The sequence below is a fragment of the Trachinotus anak genome, unplaced genomic scaffold, assembly GCF_046630095.1.
Source record: "Trachinotus anak isolate AG129_WGS33_773 ecotype Australia unplaced genomic scaffold, CSIRO_AGI_Tana_v1 ptg000031l, whole genome shotgun sequence".
NCBI lineage: Eukaryota > Metazoa > Chordata > Actinopteri > Carangiformes > Carangidae > Trachinotus > Trachinotus anak.
In genome coordinates, this window is record NW_027273882.1 from 9159528 (window position 1) to 9176616 (window position 17089).

Sequence of the window (17089 nt, forward strand, 5' to 3'; positions counted from 1 at the left end):
GTTTGCTTAAATAATGACTCGTTTTAAAGGAGATTTATTCAAACTAAAATCTTTTTTCCTGTAAAACTGGACCAATGTGCCAAAGTCCTTTGTCCCCAGCAGCTGTGTCAGTGACAGAGGGCAGAGGCCACTTTGATTTAAACTTTTGAAACGTGAACCAGCATCGAAACCCGGCAGAAGGTTCAGGAATCTCTCAGTGAGCTGTGGACAGACTCAGAGTTCTGTCTTTCTGCCCAACACGGACCGTTTACTTTTATTCAACACAACAACATACACCTGGTTATGAACGAGCAGCAGCACACCAGACACTGTACATATTCATATTGTATACATTTATATTACAACATATCCTTCGCATGTAAATATTGTATTGGTAAATTCTTCTGTTTATATTTAAGTGATACTGACCTGCAGTTTCTCGTATGTGAAAACCTACCAGGCAATAAAAACAGATCCTGATTCTGGTTCTGATCCTGATCCTGATTCTGATTCTGATTCTGATTCTGATCCTGATCCTGATTATGGTCCTGATTATGATCCTGATCCTGAATCTGATTCCGATCCTGATTCTGATTCTGATTCTGATCCTGATCCTGATCCTGATCCTGATCCTGATTCTGATCCTGATTCTGATCCTGATCCTGTTCCTGATTCTGGTCCTGATCCTGATTCTGATCCTGATCCTGATCCTGATCCTGATCCTGATCCTGATTCTGGTCCTGGTCCTGGTCCTCACCTGTCAGGTATGATCCATCCTGACATCGTGGATAATAATTACACCTTCAGTACATTATGCTGATGATACTGTACTCTAACATGAGATTAGCTTTCAATGCAGTATTGTACTACAGAGTAGTGTTACTAGTCTACTTTTACCTAAAGTTAGCTGCATGCATGTTGAACTCACCTGTCCAACAATGTCACCTGAACAAGGAAGGAAAATGCTGAATAGATGTTCTCTGTGTGTTTAATCAGCTGTGTTTGCTTTTATCTGACTCATCTGCAGCTTCACTCTGCATCTGCCTCTGCACCTGATTTTTCTGCAGGTCTGTTACAGACAGTGTCACGTTCTTATGTTAAGAAAAACACTGAGGAAATAAAAAGAACATACAGTTAAAGACTGAATTACATGATGTCATAATGTGAAATTTATTTTTTATTTTAAGTTAAATGTGTTATACTGAAATGTTTTTAATGTAAAAGTTCTGAGGGTTAATGATTTCTACTGAGATGTTTTATAATGAAATCTTTTTAAGGTACATTTTTACAGTTAAATGTTTTCTCGTGGAACGTGACTGTACCTGTGACAGGTTGTGTCTTAGTTAAAAAGGAGGATCCTTGAATTAACAGCCAGCTGCGACAGCTTGACTAGACAGCAATGATTCCCACACCTCCCGCAGGATATTACACTGGAACGACTAGCATCTGTAGCAAGCTCTTAATCTAACACTAAGTGGAAGAGAGCACCAACAGGACGTACGTCTCAAACTGCTTTAGCTTAATTTGATGAGGAAACCAGTTCTCAGCACAGTGCACTTGTTTGTAAATTCAGCTGGATTTCTTCTCCTGTGCTGGACTCAAATTTCAAATTCTACCCTTTTGTAGTTTAAGCCAAAATATTCTGACATTAATGTTGTACAATTAAGAATAATTGCCACCAATACTCTTCCTCACACCATTTTGTTGGGCACTGGTAGTTTACCAATGCGTTATCACAAATTAATAAAATATTAATAGTAAAAATAATAATATTAAATAATAACTGAATTTAAGTTGGGTGACCTGATATCTGCGAGGTTAGGGCGCGTACCACGTGAGAGAACGTTCTCCAAGCAGCAAATCCCCAGTTCCCCACCAGCTCCACTCTTTACTGCTCATTCCCCTCCCTCTCGCCTCATTTCCTGTGACTCTCCACTGTCCTGTTGAATAAAGCAGGAAGCAGGAAAAAGCAGAGCTAACGTTGTTCAGTCCCAAATGTTTTTATTCATTTAGAATTCTGATTGATAATTAACTTAGCAACAACAACCAAAACCAGTATTGAGCTCTGATGAGTAGAGGTTGGCAATATTCTTCTTGTGCAACATTAAAGACACTTAAAGACATTTATTTACAATGTAAGAAAAACAAGAACATTCAGTGTTTCATCCACGAAATGTAGAAGTGTGTGTGTGTAGGTGAGTGTGTGTTTGTGTGCTAAGCTGTGCTGGGTAAGGTTAGGCCCATCTGGAGAAAAAATATGATACGGTGATAATAATATTATATGATAGAACAATTAAAGAACATCTTTACTCTACAATATCAGGTGCATTGAAATATCAGTGAATACAGTGCGAAAAAAACCCAACGAGTTCTTATGACCAAACCTCCAATAATTTCTTTGAGTGTACGACTGATTATTACAAATATAACATGACCAAATAAAGTGTAAATAATAATAATAACAATAAAAATAAAACATGACCAGTCCTCTCAATGTCTGTTTGTAAATAATAACAATAATAATAATAATAATAATAATAATAATAATAAATTAAACATGACCGAATAAAGTGTAAATAATAATAATAACAATAAAAATAGGGGGCGTCCCGGTAGTTGACTGGTTAGGGCGCGTACCATGTGTGAGACGCTCTTAGCAGGCAGTCACTGGTTCGACTCCCGACCGGTCCGACTCTTTCCTGCATGTCATTCCCCTCTCTCTACCCCCTTTCCTGTCAGTCTCCACTGATCTAATAAAGGCACAAAAAAGCCCCCCCCCAAAAAAAAAAATAGTAGTCAACCAGTCCAGTCAACATCTGTTTGCAAATAATAATAATAAAAATAAAACATGACCAGTCCACTCAACGTGTTTGTAAATAATAATAATAATAATAATAATAATAATAATAATAAAACATGACCAGTCCTCTCAACGTCTGTTTGTAAATAATAATAATAATAGTATAATAAAACATGACCGAATAAAGTGTAAATAAGATTAATAAAAATAAAAATACTAGTCAACCAGTCGCCTCAACATCTGTTTGCAAATAATAATAATAATAAGACATGACCAGACCACTCAGCCTCTGTTGATACCGAAGCCTGAAATCTGTTTGTTGCTGTTTAATTTAACTTGAGCCTAAGTTTGAAACATCCTCGTCCTCATCATTGTATGAACGGGACTCATCTTGGCTAAGTGTAACTCAGACTAATGTGATCTTATCAACTTGTTCCAGCTTGATGCCTTGTATAGAGAGGCAGAGCAGGGAACCATCAGATATTCTTCTCCCGTCTCCAAATACCATTGATTTAGATTTTGAGATGTTTAAGATCATCTTGTTTTCATTGATCCAGTCACAAACAGCTTGTAACTCATCTCCTAACACATCAATAATCTCATGACGGCGGTAAGCAGAGTAAGATACTGCCAGATAGTTTTTATAGATAAAAATGGAGGATTGTTGTAAGACAAAGGGCAGATCATTTGTAAAAATACAAAAGAGCAGGGGGCCGAGGGGACCGCCCTGTGGTACCCCACAGTCAGAGAAGCAGCCGTTGTAGTTCACTGTTTCTTTTCTGTTGTGGAGATAACTTTCTATCAGAGAAACAGCTGAATCTGAAAAACCATAAAGTCTGAGTTTGAAAACCAGCAACTCGTAACTGATGACATCACAGGAAGTACTCAAATCCAGGAATGCAGCTTCTACTAGTTTATGGTCGTCAAGGTCTTTGCACCACTTATCAATCATATGACAAACAGCAGTTATGGTGGAGTGACCGAGTCTGTGAGCATGTTGATGCTGAGTGAACAGCTGATTTGTCTCAAAGTAATGTTGAATCTGTTCACAGATAACTGTCTCCATCATTTTACTTAAGACAGGCAGCAAACTACCAGGCCTATGGTTCTCTGCAGTCAGGTTTGCTGCTTTGTTCTTGTGAACTGGGATCATTTTGGACTCTTTCCAGTGAGATGGAAAAACTCCTCTCAAGAGACATCTGTTCAGTAGGTGACATATGGAACCAGAGACGTCCTCAGCAGCAGTTTGAAGCAGAATATGTTCAGGGAGCAATGACAACAAGCTTTTGACCTTTTCAACATTAACTTCCTCAAAACTGAGAGAACACTGTTTGTCTTTCATGATTCTCTTTGCTATAAGATGATGTGACAAAGTCGGGTTGTCATATCTGACTAGATGGCTGTCTGACATTAAAGATTTCCTCTTGTTGGCTGTGCACATCTCCCTTCTATTCACAGTGACAACAATCAGATTATGGTCACTACAACCTGTCACTGTTGAGGTGACATCAGAGCAAAGCTCTGGAATATTTGTGTAGATGTGATCGATACATGTGGAAGTGTCTTTAGTAACTCTGGTGGGAAGAGTCATGACCTGGGTCAGACCATACACAGAGGAGAGCAAAGTAATATTCTTCTTCTGTGGAGAATCTGTCTGCCAGTTGATGTTAAAGTCTCCCAGCAGGAAAACGTCCTTGTCTTCTTTAGACACCTTTTTTATTATTTCATAGATTTTGTCCCTGATGTCAGCTCTTGGTGGTCTGTAACAACAGCCCACTAAAACTGGTTTACCATCAGGCCGGTGGATCTGAAGCCAGATCATCTCTAAACCAGGGAGCACTAAGTCACCCCGAGGTTCACCTGGAACCTGGTTCTGAATGTAGAAAGCCACACCACCACCGTACTGGTCTCTGTCCTCCCTGTACAACCTGTATCCTGAGATATCCAGGTCTCTGTCCTCAACACCGTGGTCTAACTTAGTTTCACAGAGAGCCAACACATGTATCTGATGAAGAATTAATATGTGATTAATGTCATGAATCTTATTTCTGAGACTGTTGATGTTGAGATGAGCTATAGATAACCGTGTGTCCAAAGAGTCAGCAGTGGGATGTGAAGCAGCCATAGTTCAAACCCTTGTAGTTAATGACTGAATGATCAGGATCAGAGCTAAGACACAGTCACTCCTCCTTCTCAGCTCCTGGTTTTGAGTCTCTTGTGTGTCTGACAACACGTAGCTGAGGGTTCAGTCTGTGTTGATAGAAACTGTGGTACAGTGGTGTGGCTCTGCTCTGGTCCCTGTGTGGTCCACCTCTGCAGAAACCTCCAGTCTCAGTCCTGTTCACTGCTGCAACACACACAAACACCACAACTGTTACAGTAACACACTGTCACACTGTTTCATGAGAGCATCGTTAGGTCAGGTGATCAAACTCCAGTGATGCTGATGATGTAATCTGAGTTTTAAAACTCATAACAGTTTAGTGTATAAAGTTACATAATTATCAAATTGAAATAATACATATAGAACCAGAATTACCACCTGACGGTCGTCTGCCTCCATGACTCAGAGTAGTTTCATATTACATCCCTTTTTATCCAGAGTTATATAAAATATTAACCATTTGTATTAAATTTTGTCGTAATTGTTGTGTGAAGTCTTGAGTAATAGTAAAAAAGTGTGTCAACTTGACCTTGACCTTTGACCTTTGACCACAAAATCTAATAACTTCATCCTTGAGTCTAAATTAATGTTTGTGCTGAACTTGAAGAAGTTCCTTCAAGGCATTACTAAGATATCGTGTCCGCGAGAATGGGGCCAAAGACAGGACTGTAAGGATCAGTTATCCAAAGTCCAACCAAGTAATATTTCTTTTCGACAGATAAGTAAGATATTAAAAGGTATTCATTCTCTTACATTTACATTTAACTCATCTATCAGACTCTCTGACTAGAGGAGTCTTCAACAGGGTCTTGAAGAGAGAGAGGGACGCTCCTGCTCTGAGGAGCTCTCAGGAGCTGGTTCAGCCATCAGGGAACCACAGAACAGAACAGTCTGGACTGAGACTGAGACTGTCTGTGTGCAGGGATGGTGATGACAGACATTAGAGGAGCACAGTGGAGGAGAAGAAGCATCAGGCTGAAGGACTGAGTTCAGACCCAGAAGTCTCTCTGAAGGCAGCATCAGAGACTGGATCTGGTTCAGGGTCAGGGGGAGGTAGTGGAAGTCCAGACCAGATGTGCTGCTGTATCCTGGACCATCTGTAAGGGTTTCACTGTGAGTGAAGAAAGGTCTGTCAGAGGAACATTGCAGTAGTTGAGTTGAGAGATCACCATGGTCTTGACCAGGATCTGGGTGGAGGACTGAGTCAGGTTAGACCTGATTTTCCTGATGTTGCATAGAGCAAAGAGTCAGGACCTGGAGACGGATGCAACATGATCAGAGAAGGAGAGATCTTCATCAAACATGACACCAGGTTTCTTGCAATCTTGGTTGGGGTCAGAGATGACGAGATGACTTTGATGTTGATATCATGATGAAGAGAATGATTGACTAGGAGTTCATTCTTAGAGAGGTTCCATTGAAGGTGGCGTTCCTTCATCCATGTTGATGTGTCAGAGAGACAGGCCGAGGTCCACACAGACCCCGGGGTCGTCTGGTGGGAATGACAGGTATAGCCGGGTGTTGTCAGCATAGCAGTGATATGAGAAGACATGCAAGCAGATAATTGGACCCCAGGAGGTGGTGTACGTAGCAAAGAGGAGTAGGCCAGTACTGATCCTTGCGGCAATCCGGTGGGGAGGGGATGGGACATTTCTCCTGCCATGACACACTGAAGGAGCAACCAGTGAGACAAGATTCAAACCAGGGAAGGGCTTTGCCCAAGATGCCCATGTTGAAGACCACAGACAGCAGGATGTGGTGGTTGACCTGTTTGAAAATTGCCCTTTTGGAAACTTAGGAATGGAAGCAAAGAGACCAGTTCTCTACTTGAGCAGAGTCAAGTTTAAAAGCATTTGGAAATATTTGTGACTTCTGGTGCAGTGGAGGGAAATATGACCTGGAGGAGGTTTGTGGGGATGGGATCCAGGAGACATGTAGTAGGAAAACCACCGGTCAGAAGTTCAGATACCTTGCTCTCACTGAGAAGTGAATAAGAGAAATAATGTACCACTGAATGTGGGTGATCAAGAGGAACATGCAGCAGAACATGTTATACTTTTTAGGGCCTTCCCATCAGCCAGAGAGCTGAGTGAGGGAAGTGGCGTAGTACTGACAGGAGGAGGCAGAAAAAGGTAGTAGAGGGACTGCTACATGTTCATCATGCAGATGTGCTGTGATGTGTCCTTAACCTGGGAGAGACTGACTGTCTCTAGGACATTCAGAGAAGTGGCTAACAGTGACTACCACCTTTTCATGCTGCGGTAAGCGTATTGTGTCACTTCCATTTGCTGGTGGTGTTGTGTTTGTTGTTGCTGTCCCTGAATTTAGCTGATCCTAGTTACATTTTTTTCACTAAAACTGCTAATTATCTGTTGTACTGTCGAACTTCTGTTCGATCACTCTTAGCTCTCTCCTTCTTTTAGCGAGCTTCTCATTAAAATACAACTGTTTACACGCTAGCTCTGTTAACCACTTTAGCTTAGCAGTTAGCGATGGATTCTCTCTCTCCCTCTCCCTCTCCTGCTCTCTCTTGCTCAGCCTGCTTCATGTTCAGTTCCTCCTCTGCCTCCTTCAGCGGTAACGGTTCATGTAATAAATGTAGTTTGTTCGCAGTTATGGAGGCGAGGCTCAGTGATCTGGATCCCGGCTCCACACCATGGAAACCACATCTTTAGCTTCTCCAGTTAGCCACCCCCCAGTAGCTGGTGCAGACCGACCCAGAGTAGCTCCTTCTGTAGCTCCTTCTCTCCCCCCAGCAGCTCCCGAGCAGCCGGGAGGTCAGGGCGGCTGGGTGACTGTTTGGAACAAGAAGAGGCTTAGTCCTAAACAAAAGCTCACGGCTCACCACCAACCTGTTCACGTTTCTAACAGGTTCTCCCCACTCAGCGACACACCCACTGGGAAGCAAACTCTGGTCATTGGTGACTCTATTCTGAGAAACGTGAAGTTAGCGACACCAGCGGCCATAGTCAAATGTTTCCTGGGGCCCGAGCAGGCGACATTGAATCAAACCTGAAACTGTGGGTGAAGGATAAGCGTAAATACAGTACGATTGTAATTCACGTCGGCAGTAATGACACCTGACTACACCAACTGAAACCTGGCTGCGGCAGGATAAATATGTTAGTCTGAATGAATCTACACCCCCTACTAATCTTAATGTTCAAATTCCTCGAAGCACAGGCTGAGGAGGAGGGGTGGCAGCCATTTATAACTCACATTTATTAAGACTTCATAAAAAATACTACACTATACTACTGATAGTTTTGCATTTAGTGGAGAAAACAAGGATGGAGCGGAAGATCATCGCTGTCATGCTGAATACAGAAAGAGTTTAAGTGCTCAGGCAAACAGGACAGTTTACCTTACAGTACAGGTGGACTCGTACAGGTAGACTTGTACAGGTAGACTCGTACAGGTAGACTCGTACAGGTAGACTCGTACAGGTAGATTTGTACAGGTGGACTCGTACAGGTAGACTCGTACAGGTAGACTCGTACAGGTAGATTTGTACAGGTGGACTCGTACAGGTAGACTCGTACAGGTAGACTCATACAGGAGGACTCATACAGGTAGACTTGCTGGTCTTTACCTGAGCTGCAGCTGCAGTCTCTTTCTATACAACAGAGAAAAACAGCAAATCTTCACATTTTACAAGCTGAAAACATTAAATGTTGTCACTGAATTTTACATAAAAGATTAATAGATTATCAAAATAGTCAAAATAGTTTATCAACTAATCAATTTATCAGTTAAGCATAACAACTATACAATCAATAAATGTTCTTATTTGATCCATCTGACTGATGTGAACTAACGACAAACACCTTGGTCATTATTAATGACCCAGTTTGAACTCACCTGAACTCGAGTTCTCCTCCAGATCCTACAGATGGTTTTTATATAACTCATCTGTTTACATTTTACTGAGGCTTCACATTATGTAGAGTTGGGGGCGTGGCCTTTCTCTGAGTGACACACGCCCCACCTCTTTTGTCATTTCATGTTTGTTTGCTTTACAGTGAGCACCTAACCTCACCTGGACAAACCTCTTCTCTACAGATCCAAACACAGAAAATGTCTGATAGAAAGAAAAGCACAGCACATCATTCACAGATCCAGCACCACAGGTTCACCATAGGTTCACCAGAGGAGCAACATAATACCATACAACCACGAGGCTGTGACTCCACAGTCACACATCATGGACTCACTGTACAGAGTGCTGTGGGATGATAGATAGAAAGAAAGTCTTTATTGTCATTGTCTACACAATGAAATTGGGTTGTTACAGCTGTGGGTGCAAAAAAAGACAGTTAAGAACAAAACACTTAAAATATACAACAAAGATACAACAAGCAAACACTGCTGTGTAAGAGATGTTACAATAATAATTTAAAAATATAAAACACAGTAATTTACAACTAAGCACATTGAGGAATAATTGCTCTTGTCCCGGGATGTTTCATTAATAAGGACAGTTCAGTGGCTCATGTGTGTATTGATTGTCTTGACAGCCCACAGGAAGAAACTGTTTTTCAATCTGTTGGTTCTGTTTTTTATGTTCCTTTACCTTTTGCCAGAGGGCAGCAGGCTGAGCAGGTGGTGTGCAGGATGGAGGTGGTGTTCAATGATCTTTTTTACTCTAGAGAGGTGTCGGGAGCTGGCAGTGTCATCCAAGGGGGGCAAGGGACAACCGATGTTCTTTCAGCTGCTTTTATCACCCTCTGAAGCTTCTTCCTGTGCCCTGCTGTGCAGCCAGCTTACCACACAGAGCTGGAGTACACCAGCATGCTCTCGACAGTGGAGCGGTAGAATGACACGAGCAGCTTCTGCTCTAGCCTGTTCCTCAGGAAGTGTACACACTGATGAGCCTTTCTCACACCTGTTGTATTCGGCGCCCAGGAGAGGTCCTCCGATATATGAGTCCCCAAGAATTTGAAGGACGGGGCCCGATCCACGCAGTCTCTGTTGATGAGGAGAGGAGCGGGGGTGGCTTTGTGCCTCCTAAAGTCTACGACCACCTCCTTAGTCTTTTTGGTGTTAAGAGTTAGGCTGTTCTTGACCCACCACTCTGCCAGCTGCTGCACCTCATCCCTGTAGCCGCCCACCAGGGTGGTATCATCTGCGTACTTAATTATTGTGTTGGTAGAGTAGGTGGGAGTGCAACCATGAGTGTAGCCCTGTGGAGAGCCTGTGCTGAGCGTGAGGGTGGACGAGCTGTGGTTTGTTAGAAAGTTTTTGCTCCAGGAACAAGTGGCAGTCAGCTGATCCACAAGGATGTCAGGGGTGATAGTTTTGAAAGCCGAACTGTAGTCGACAAAGGTCCTTACGTAAGTCTCTGGGTGCTCCAGGTAGCACAGAGCAGTGTGGGGGGCTGTGGAGACAGCATCATCGGTGGATCTGTTTGCTCGGTAAGCGAATTGGTGGGGGGTCAAAGGTGGGAGGAGGGCTGTGACATGAGTCTCTCAAAGCATTTGGCAATAAGTGCGCTGGGTCTAAAGTCACTGAGACTGCTGGTGGATGGGTGTCTGGGGATTGGGATGAGGCAAGGTGGGACTGTGGAGTGTGACAAGGAGAGGTTGACAATCTTGGTGAAAACTGCTGAGAGCTGGTTGGCAGAGGCCTTGAGTACTTCGCCAGGTACTCTATCAGGTCCAGCAGCTTTCACAGACCTGAACACACAACTCACTTGATGTTGTCTGTGAAGGCAGTGGGGCTCTGAGGGGCCCCTTTGCCTCAAAGCGAGCAAAAAAAGTATTTAGTTCCTCTGCCAGGCATCAGCATCGACAGTCACGGAGGTGCATGTAGTTCCATGTAGTTGGTGAGGGTCGTTGTTGTTGGATGTTCCCATGTGTTTGCATAAGTTTGCATAAGTCTGAGACACTGAGGAGTCTGAAGCTTTGACTCAGGTTTCACATCATTAGACTCTGACTGTGAGACAAATGATGATCAGATGTCTGCAGGACATGGCTCAGAGAGAACAGAGAGGATCCGAATGTTTATACTGTAGACATGTTATATGAATATATCTCATCCCACAGCCTGTTATTGTACGTTGACATCATAAACAGCAGGGTCCAAGAGTCTGAGACACTGTGTTTAAAATGAATAATTTCTATATGTATGATGTTTTAATAAATAAGCATAATGTCAAATATGTTAACATATATGGTCACAACATATTAGACCATTAAAAAAATCATCATATAGGTATTTTAATATATGTTCATACACATATTTTACCATTTCAGATTAGAGACAGACCTGCGGCGCCTCAGTGGCTCACCTGGTAGAGCACGTACCATTAAGGCTTAGTCCTCGAACCCCGGGGTTCGAATCCAACCCGCGGCCCTTTGACATATATGTCAACATCACTCACATGACTCCTGTTTCAACACAACGGGGCCTCTGACAAGAGCTGTAGACCGGCTCAGAAAGTCCTGCCTTTGATCCACATCACTGTCCGACCATTTCCACTCACACACACACTGAGCAGCTCCCCGTCCCCCATCACACCCAGGAAGTGGACCTGTCCACTGTCGTCCTGACATCTCATCGTAATAACAACCAGACACCGCAGTAAAACACCTGTTAGTGTGTACTCACCGGTCAAAGGGTCCAGCTGGACCAGGAGCCAGAGGAAGACCAGGAGGAAGCTTTCAGACTGGATACTCCGCCGACACCAACACTGCTCACTCAGGTGTGTCTGCTGGTCATGTGACTCACCTGCAGTGTCACCTGTTCACCCCGCCCCGAGTGTTCAGGAAGTTATGCTGACACAAAGGTAATTTAATTGTGGTGTCACACAACAGTCCATCTGGTCTCTGTGGTCCTGGTCTGTGGAGGACCTGAGATGAAGCCAGACTCAGACAGGTGTGTCACAGACAACACGTGAACTGATGTACGTCAAACAGACCTGGACTCCACTGGACTGTGAGAGTTCACGGACTCTGTCACACACTCAGGTGTGTGTCAGGTGATTCTCGAACAGCTCCAGGTGCAGAAGTGACCGTGTTGAACAGAACGAACTGTACTTTGAATAAATAGTGCACAGGGAAGCCTCAGGTGGGGCCCCCACTTCTCCTTCCTTGTTACCTGTGGTTTCCTCTTGTTCCAGGAAACTGATGAGTGGAGCAGCACACCTGAGCAGGTTGGGTCCAGGTCAATAATCCAGACCTGCAGGACCCCGTCCCCGTCTTCCTCTGACTGGTGTCCTTTGTTTATATTTTGTGTTTCACTGATACACATCAAAACATTCAGCTTTATTTACAGACAACAACTGTTTCCTGGTTCAGGGGCCACATCCTTCAGGAGGACGAAGGTGTGGCCCTTCATAGTTGTCGTAAACCATGAGGGCTTAACTGAACAGTCTGGTGTACGGAGGATTTTCTCTTTGTGTCAACAGCTGTTCCCTCTTTTGCATTGCAAAGTGTGTCTGTTGCCTAGCAACCTCGATAACAGGCAACTGTTCTTCACAATAACTTTTTGTTTTCAGGTCCTTGTTTTAACAGTTGTACTGTTACTGTTGAACAGTTCGATCCCCAGACTCTGTGCTGTTTGATGACAGATTATTTTCTGTACCGGTGCAATGAATCCTGGGGAAAGAGGGACACATTTGAAGGAGCCTTTGAACTGGACCGTCTGGTCTTCAAATGCAGAATGTGCGGTCTTCCTGTTTTGTCACATCCTGTTGGTGACATCATGGAGGCGCAGTCACAGTGGGAGGTCATCTGGAGTGGAACTGTTACTGTTTGTGTCACCATTAAAGGCCTTTAGAGGATGTAAGTGAATTAGTGTCTGTTAGTCCTGGTTTACTTCACAGTCTGAGTTTTAGATACTGGTTGTGACTGAGACCAGTTGGTCTGTGTGGACGTAGGTTTGGTTCGTGTGGTTCGTTGCTTTGTTGTTAGGGTTGGAGCTTTAGTAGCCGCAGCCTTGCTTCAGGCTGGAGGCAGGTTTGGAGGTTTAGGGTCACGGTGACGGTTCTGATGGTTTGATGTGCACATCTTAGCGAAGGAACGTTTCTCCTTTGGGATTCGCTCTTGAAATCTTGGTAGTGTTGCAGTGAAATTGATCAGTTGTCTCAGGGGCTGGTCCCTGGATTGGAGGGGGTCACTGTTGCCTTCCTCCCAATCAATATTATCATGTTATGGCTGCTGTTGTTAAAGCAGTGAAACCTGAAACCTTTCAACATTTTAAATTATTTCACTGTAAAACACTTACTGTTAAAACATTTCACTGTAAAACATTTGCCTGTACGACTTTTCAGTGTGAAACAGTGAAGGAGTCAAATCTGAAGTCTCTTTCTTTGGTTCTCCAAAGGTTTCCTGTGGGTACATCAACGCCTGCAGACAGAGACCTGCTGAGGAGCATCTCAAACTCAGGCCTCTCTCTAATCTCTAATCTCTAATCTCACATCTCTAATCTCTAATCTAATCTCGACCAGGTAACATGTTGTTCTATCATCTCACCTCTTGTCTGCTGCTTTCTGTGATTGTGTTGTTGTTGTACTGATTCTATCTTCCTCTCTGCAGTCCTGAAATGTTTTAATCCTGATAGTGAAGCACCATGTAACTTTGAATGAGTGATTATTATTATCATTATTTTCGATCCTGTCAAGAGATGGTTGAGAAACAACATGAAAAAGACTTGTCTTCTCCAAACAACCACAGAGACGCAGATTTAACAACTTCAGTTTATTTACAACATGTAAACTGACAGAAGCTCAGACTAACTTCAGGACAAGGGACCAAATCAAAAAGTAATCCAAGTAGGAACTAACTAACTAATCCTAACCCGGTAACCAGGGGGTAATCCATCAACAGTGTCATCTGGGAGAGCGTGTACTGTGACTGTAGTGCCACAGGTTCAAGTCCGACCAGTAGCCCTTGCTTCATGTCATCCTCTCTCTCAGTGTGGCTGTAAGAAGCCTAATTGTTTAATTAACAGTACATTGCTAACTGCAGCCTATATTATAGCCTATGTTTGCCTATGTTATACAATAACCAATATACAGCAGGCAACAAGGCAATAATCAGTAAATTGGTCAAGTTAATATTCCATCCATTCACTTAGATTAAGATAATTATTATTTTATGATTCCTAAATATGATTGATAGGTTTTATTATTAATGAGACAATGCACAGTGTAAAACATCTACATAGATACCCACATCAATCAACTGTATGACTCATAAACAGCCTACACATTAAAGAAACAATGTTTTTTTCCATTCAACATCTGTTTGTAAATAATGATAAAAGATAACTTCTGTTATCACTTGGAGCTCTATGAATACAACTCAACTGCACTGATCTTTAAATGAGAAATGTTTAAAATCATCCTGTTGTCCTTCACCCAGTCACGCGCAGCTTGTATTTCAGCTGCAAACACACATTTTAACTCCTCATGATCTTGAGCTAAGTAAGAAACTGTCATGTGATGTTTATCCATAACAATGGAGGATTGTTGTAAGACAAGGGGCAGATCATTTGTAAAAATACAAAAGAGCAGGGGGCCGAGGGGACCGCCCTGTGGTACCCCACAGTCAGAGAAGCAGCCGTTGTAGTTCACTGTTTCTTTTCTGTTGTGGAGATAACTTTCTATCAGAGAAACAGCTGAATCTGAAAAACCATAAAGTCTGAGTTTGAAAACCAGCAACTCGTGACTGATGACATTACAGGAAGCACTGAAATCCAGGAATGCAGCCTCTACTAGTTTATGGTGCCAGTGTTTTATCAGATCATCAGGTTAGGGTTGACACTGAGTGAACAGTTGATTTGTCTCAAAGTAATGTTGAATCTGTTCACAGATAACTGTTTCCGTCATTTTAGTATCCAGCATGCTGTTCTCTGCAGTCAGGTTTGCTGCTTTGTTCTTGTGAACTGGGAGAGATGGAAAAACTCCTCTCAAGAGAAATCCATTCACTGTCTCACTGGTCTCACTGTCCAGCCATGATGCACTGAGTAACGTCTGAGCTCTGGGTACACTTCTATTCACAGTGACAACAATCAGATTATGGTCACTACAACCTGTCACTGTTGAGGTGACATCAGAGCAAAGCTCAGGAATATTTGTGTGGATGTGATCGATACATGTGGAGGAGTTCATCATCTCTCTGGTGGGAAGAGTCATGACCTGGGTCAGACCATACACAGAGGAGAGCTGTTGTGCACAGGTAGGGACCATTTGGTTATTGTTGATAATATTAATGATTATCAAGGATAATCACCAAATTATACATATATATATATATATATATATATATATATATATATGTTTACTACAAGTAGTAACCTCGGGGCACCACCCTGTCACCAGGGACCAATGACCAAACTGATAGCTCTTGATGCAGTCTCAGAAAGTTAATTGAAGGGTAAATTCGAGCACTGACTGTCCTGAATTCAGCTGTTATCACAAATATAGTTAAAACTGGTTTACCATCAGGCTGGTGGATCTGAAGCCAGATCATCTCTAGATCATCAGGGAGCACTAACAAATAAAGACCAGCCATTACAACATGATGTCAACTATATTTCTGGCACATTATTTCTTCCTTTCCTGTGTGTCTGGGAACTTTTAAATATCTGGTGAGAACCAGAGCCTTTGGTACGAGTGCTAGCATCCCCGCTCTGTGCAGCGCTGCAGGTTGTTATTTATGCCCTTTTTGCCCGTTTCATGCTGTTGGAAAACAGCATGAAAGGTAAAAAAAAGTCTTTTCTGGTGCTAGTTTTATTTCAAGAGGATTAGTGAATGTATGTTAGTGTTTTATTTTTATCTTGTTTCCTGGTTTTCTCACATGATGTTGTGGAAAATAAAAGGTCAAGGAAAAAGTCCTCAATATATATTATATAATATATATAATATAATCTTTATATATATATATATATATATAATCCAAACTATGTTCCTCACTTTGTGTCACTGATCAGGATGAGTCACCTTTAATTACATGCATTGTGTAATATGTTGAAATACATGATTCTGTGATGATTCATGGGCCATTAAATACCTGTGTGTGTGTGTGTTTCTCTGTGTGTGTGTGTGTGTGTGTGTGTGTGTTTTTGTTTGTGTGTGTGTGTGTGTGTGTGTGTGTGTGTGTGTGTGTGTGTGTGTGTTTGTGTGTGTGTGTGTGTGGGTGTGTGTGTGTGTGTGTTTTTGTGTGTGTGTGTATGTTTGTGTGTGTGTGTGTGTGTGTGTGTGTGTTTTTGTGTGTGTGTGTGTGTGTGTGTGTGTTGTGGTGGTCAAAAAACAATAAAATAAATAAAAACTCACTAAACATTGTGTTTTTGAACATAATGGTCTCAGAGACTGAGGTCTGATCAGATTTGATTGACAACATTAACAAACTGATCAGATTAAAAACTGATTGGTCACCACACAAGGTGTTGGAGACAACCTGTCCGCTGTCGTCCTGACGTCTCATCATGAAAACAACCAGACACCGCAGTAAAACACCTGTTAGTGTGTACTCACCGGTCAAAGGGTCCAGCTGGACCAGGAGCCAGAGGAAGACCAGGAGGAGGTTTTCAGTCCAGATGCTCTGCCGACAACAACAGGTGCATCTGCTATTTATGGAAGTTACCTGCAGCGTCACCTGTTCACCCCGCCCTGAATACCGCTGTTATTTTAAATATTATGAAAATAGTACAAACGTCATGACAGATACTCATCCATCCAGTTTCTCTGCTCCTGGTTTCTGGACCTGAAACAGCAGGTACATGTACTGCCAATAATAATAATCATAATAATAATAAAAACTTTATTCATATCACATTTTTACAATGATTCACAAAACAGACAGACAGAGAGACAGACAGACAGACAGACAGACAGACAGACAGACAGAGATCCTCTCTGACCCTTCACTGTGAGGCTCCGTCACCTCGTGCTCCTGACCTCAGTCCAGGATCAGGCAGTAGACCCTGACCTGAGGACCTGAGGACCTGAGGACCTCATCAAAGATCTCAGACCTGCTGCTTTAACTTCACTGGTGACAAAGAGGCGGAGAAGCTGGACAGAGAGGAGCTGATGGGGGTGGGGTCGATGCCACCGTCAGGATACTTGCTCACCTGTTGTTGAGAGACCAGTGGAGCCACCAGGTCTCCACTGCCTCTCCCTGCAGCATCACTATGACCCAGTT

The 17089-nt window shown here is 42.8% G+C and overlaps 1 long non-coding RNA gene across 2 annotated transcripts; it reads right to left on the minus strand.

Moving 5' to 3' along the window:
- Positions 1-317: 317 nt before the first annotated feature.
- LOC139612128 (uncharacterized) lies at positions 318-12187 on the minus strand. 2 transcript variants are annotated; one of them, XR_011686441.1, is made up of 3 exons: positions 11553-12187; positions 8308-8559; positions 318-5126 (listed from the first exon to the last, which is right to left on the minus strand). It is a non-coding gene; the product is annotated as an uncharacterized lncRNA (long non-coding RNA). The 2 variants fall into 2 exon arrangements; XR_011686440.1 differs by having other exon boundaries at positions 8805-12187.
- Positions 12188-17089: the final 4902 nt, after the last annotated feature.